The following is a 5,132-nucleotide window of genomic DNA, read 5'->3' on the forward strand; positions in this document are numbered from 1 at the left end:
AGGGGCCTACAGGTAGTGGGAGGGGCCTACAGGGAGACGGGACCTGTGTTGTGCGAGTGACCGGTGTTGGGATTTCTTCACGATTGAATGCCTGTTCACAAGTGTTTGGGGTGATTTATTTTGGATTTATTCAATTATTTTAGGAACCGGTTCCCATTTGGACCGTCCTCCCCTGCTGGTAGGCCTCAGTACTGTGCATTTCCCTTCCTATTGTGGATCCTTATGTTTGTCTTTTTTTTTTTTTAAAAAAAAACAAACATGAAACGATAAAATGTAATTAACTTTTGGAAAAGTCTTGTAATCTTTGGTCACAAACCTCAAGTGCCAACTGGCAATCTATTTCCTTGGATGCAATTCCCAAGGTGGCGTTGACGACTTCTGGTTACCCTGCTGTGAAGCGCAGAGTATCAGATTCATACCCTAGTGTCGCTACATTTAATACTTGGTATACTTAAAATGTACTTGCACAAATGTAAATATTTGAAATATACTAAAGTACTTTTTTTTCACAAGGGTAACTTTAATTAAAAAGGTTTTCTCCATATTAAAGCTGTCACCATGTTGTGCCAGTTTCTTATGAGACGATCTGTGAAAAGATCACCTCCTCCCTGAACTACTATTACAGTAATGCAACGTTCTGACCAAAAACAACCAATCAAAACCAAGTGGACGCTATTAGTGCTGTCAATCAACCTCATTCATTCACTGCTAATGGTGGAGAAACATTTTCATTACAGTAAAAATGTTTATCTGCTGTCATTGGTAGCTATGCTAACTGGACTGAGCATTCACAACGGGCTGCACTAGCTACAGTATAGCGCAGAGGGAGGATGAGATTGTGATTGACTGTGCTAAATCTCTCCTGCCACTGATTGATTCTCACTGAGAGAAAGCAGATGAAATTTTTTCACAGATTATCTCTCATGCCATACTGTCAGAACATAATGACAATTTTAACAAATATGTAAATTTTTTTATAAAGTTATACTGCAGCTTTAATTTCACTTGGGAGAGGACGGGTCAGGAGGGATGTGGGTTAGAGTTGCTGCTGACTGACTCATCTGTTAAGTGGCAAAAGGTACAAGGGACAAGTTGAATATATGGTAAATGAACTGAACTTGTATATCCCTTTTCCAATCATTTTAGCCACTCAAAGCGCTTTACACTAGTCACATTCACCCATTCGCACTTACAAACGCTCACACGTTTATACACCAATACGCAGATCGGTAGGCATATAGGCGTATATGAATGTTGGTAATTTCTTTAATTCATTAAATGCTAGTGAAATGGAGGCAAACAGTCTGTAGCTAAGCTAATTATGCTGAGTGGTTGATAATCTCACACAGTCTACCCACCTCTCTCAGTGAAAAACTGGGTTACAAATTCACACTCTTACCTTTTTCTCTCTCCCTCTGTCTACTTTTTTTTTTGAAAACCTGATTTTCTTTTTTTTTTTTAGTAGCATAGTAACTGCCACAGTGGTTCTTCTACTGTCTGCTGCTGAACAGCGTCACCGTCGAGCACTAAGCAGGAACGAACATTTCATGCAGATCCAGGGGGGTTCAGGGCAAATATGTGCTTTTTGGTCTGGGAGTGGAAACATGTAATTTTTACTGCTAAAAACAATTTTAGAAAGCACAATATAATTAATTTTGTAATCGACAGGGCCCCATTTATTTTTATGTCTATGAACAGAAAAAAATAAATTGTGGAGGGCCCCATGTTGGTCAGGGGCCCTTAGAATTGTTATAAATTTCCCCCCCTATACAGCGCCCCTGCACCAGTCACTTTCTAAAATGCCATTAATATCATACCTGGTTGTTTAATTGCTATTGAAATAGGCAACGGAATATTGTACTTTAGTTTCCTAAAGAACTGATGTGGGAGTACTTTCTATATTATGTGAGTTCTTAGCAGTATTATCTCAGGCAACGTCCCCTCCAGGAAGCGACCACTGCTACACAGATCGTCAGATCAGAAGTTAGCTTTTTGTTGTGATCTGTGTGTTCTGTGTATTTATTTTGAGGTTTTCTGTGTTTATTTAGTCCCGTTTCCCTGTTGATCATTCCCAGCTGTGTCTAGTTCCCTGATTACCCTCCCTGTGTATTTAAGTCCACCTGTTGTCTTTGTTCCTTGTCGGGTCCTTGTCTTATGTCACGTCGTTCGTCTGCTGCCAGTTCCTGTGTTCTCATCATTAAATGCCTTCTAAATGTCAGCCTGGGCCTGCAAGCGTCTTACTCACCAACAACAACCACCACACATAACACTTCTGTGGAGAGAAAAAATAAGCATACATTTATCAGCTGAAATAACATCAAATGATAATAAAACAATAATAATAACAATAATAATAGTACTGTTTATAAAGTCAATTCAAACAGTTCAAACTAATTACAAGGAGATAAAAATATAAATAAAATAAAGTTTAAAAACAGTTGTGGCACAGTTGGTAGCACTATTACCTTGCAGCAAGAAAGTCCTGGGTTCGAGTCCCAGTCTGGGGTCTTTCTGAATGGAGTTTACATGTTCTCCCTGTGCATGTGTTTCTTCTCTTCAGGAACTTTACCTTCCTCCCATAGTTCAAAAACACGACTGTTAGGTGAACTGTGTTCTCTAAATCAGGGATGGAGTCAAGACCAGTTCTTCTGAAACCAAGACTGAGGCAGAAATGTTGACAAATATTTTAGGACATTGGTACACCACAAAGTGCAAAAATAAATGGAAAAACAGTCAGTTACTCAATCAACACTACCTCTATCCCTTATCTTTACACCCTCAGCCCTGGTGGGATCACAAGGGCTGCTGGTGCCCATCTCCAAAGGTCATTGGGTGAAAGGCGGGGTCACCCTGGAGAGAGGTCACCTGTCCATTGCAGGGCAACACAGAAACGGACAGGACAAACTCACACTTAAGGAGTATTTAAAAAGACTAATTAACTTGACAGTCATGTTTTTGGACTGTGGGAGGAAGCTGGAGTACCTGGAGAGAACCCACCATGCACAGGGAGAACATGCAAACTCCATGCAGAAAGACTCTGGGCCAGGAATCGAACTTCTTGGTAAAAAAAACTAATAAAGGTCATAATAAATTAAAATTTCAGTTATTAAATGCAGCCACACATTTATATACATTCTCTAAACTGAATCAATCAGCTTAAGTTACACAATAGTTGTATGATAACTTTAAAAAACAGAGAGATTTGTCATAAATAGATTATATATTAAAAATATACCATCCATTTTCTGTACACCCTTGTCCCGAGTGGGGTCAGGAGCGGTGCTGGTGCCTATCTTCAGTGAATGTTTCAGGTGAGAGGTGGGGTCACCCTGAACAGGTCACCAGTCTATCACAGGGCTAAAAATATACATATATCTATATTAAAAATATGTATATTTTTATATGATCATTTATCCAAGAAAAAAGCTGTGAAGTTAGCAGAGGGAAGAAAAATGGTCATTTTGTTCTCCAACAGCCTAAGCATATGGCAGTATAACCACAGAGATAGCTCATTCTGAATAAACCTACTCCATTCTGTGATACTCAGGGATTTTTTTTCAGAACAGGAAATGTCAACTATGTAACTCAATTCTGAGTTCAATAGCTCCTGAGTTAAGAAAAAGAAGCCCTCATCAATGGATCAAAGATAACACGATTCACCATGGCAATGGAAAAAAAAGGCACCATGGCAATGAAAACTAAAAAGTAAGACAAATGAAAATAGAGCTATTAATAGCCACATAAGGAGAATGTCAAAACATATCTAACAACAAATAAAGGAATACTACTGCTGCTAAATCTAGAGTTAGCATGATAGAAACCAATGCATCAGTGTGATTTAGTACATAATTTGTAACATTCTTGAGGGTACAAGAGGGAATAGACAACCCCACTAAACTATACAGGTTTCTAAGATAACAAGGTACTTAGAAATGTTCAAGTCAAAATAATCTACAATCTGACAGGAGCGCTCTTGTTTAAAAAGCAGTAACATTTCTGACAGGATCCTGTTGGCATTAAAAATTGTAATGCTAGAAAATATACTAATAAATATAGATTAGATAAAACATCTAATCATGATGTGTCCCTTCTATCCCAACAGAGATTGCTGCACGGTATTTGCTCTTCAACATCTCCCTGGCCCTCCCTGGAAAGGAGTCATAATTTTTGTAAATTTCCTGGGGCCAACTAAAAAGCAAGACAAAGTAGAGTTTGTTTGAGGACTAAGTTGCGGTTGTAAGCCGACTTAGGATAATGGCTATCTAGCATATCTGAAACCAAAAGCCCAGGATATGCACATATTCATCCAGTCACTTACTCATACTTCCTGCCCCCAATTGTCTCTACACCAGTGTTTCCCAACCCTGGTCCTCAAGGCACACTGCCCAGTGTGTTTTAGGTGTTTCCTTGCTTCAGTCAAGGAGATTTCAATTGACAGGTGTTTGATGAACTGCAATCGGCTGAATCAGGCATAGTAAAGCAGGGAAACATCCAAAACATACTGGGCAGTGTGCCTTGAGGACCAGGACTGGGAAACACTGCTCTACACAATAAGGACTTGGGTGAGACAAGATGATTTATGTTTATTGCACATCTCTCCATTTGATAAACAATTAGTTGGACGTTTGATGGATTTTTCACACTAAGGGAGGGTGATATTTACCATTTTCTGTCTCATGTCCACCACTTTATCATTTTGAATGCTATTGCTATTACTGATGTTACAGGCTAACATTGCTTTATAATTGTCTTCTGACTGTTTTTCCAATTAAGGACAAAGGTGGCACCATTCAATCTGATCCAAAATTAATCAACGCTGCATTTGCTTCCTTCTATCTGGAATTACACAAGTCAGAAAGCAATGTGAACAAACATGCCTACAATGGATTCTCAAATAATATTAAAATGTCACACCTTATTAATGACATCTCCCCAACACAGGATGGTCAAGGTAAACTGCAGGATTGTGGCCTTTTCGCATGTAACACACATAAAAGTAAATCATCAGGGCCAGATGGTATTCCACTCAAATTTTATCTCTCTTTTTGGCCATTGATTGGTCCACCGCTATTGGACATGATTCAATTTTCCTTCAAAGAGGGCTCTTTGTACAGGGGAGTTAATCCATCCAT

General features: G+C 39.0%; 1 long non-coding RNA gene across 1 annotated transcript in view; it reads left to right on the forward strand.

The window, feature by feature from the left end:
- The window catches only part of LOC107833587 (uncharacterized), a 24,029-nt gene extending 21,011 nt beyond the window's left edge, over nt 1-3,018 (forward strand). Inside the window, exon 3 of the long non-coding RNA XR_001659350.1 lies at nt 3,007-3,018. This is a non-coding gene — a long non-coding RNA (uncharacterized LOC107833587). The remainder of the gene's footprint in view (nt 1-3,006) is intronic.
- Nucleotides 3,019-5,132: the final 2,114 nt, after the last annotated feature.

Source organism: Poecilia formosa, unplaced genomic scaffold (genome assembly GCF_000485575.1).
Source record: "Poecilia formosa unplaced genomic scaffold, Poecilia_formosa-5.1.2 Scaffold410, whole genome shotgun sequence".
In the NCBI taxonomy this organism is placed as follows: domain Eukaryota; kingdom Metazoa; phylum Chordata; class Actinopteri; order Cyprinodontiformes; family Poeciliidae; genus Poecilia; species Poecilia formosa.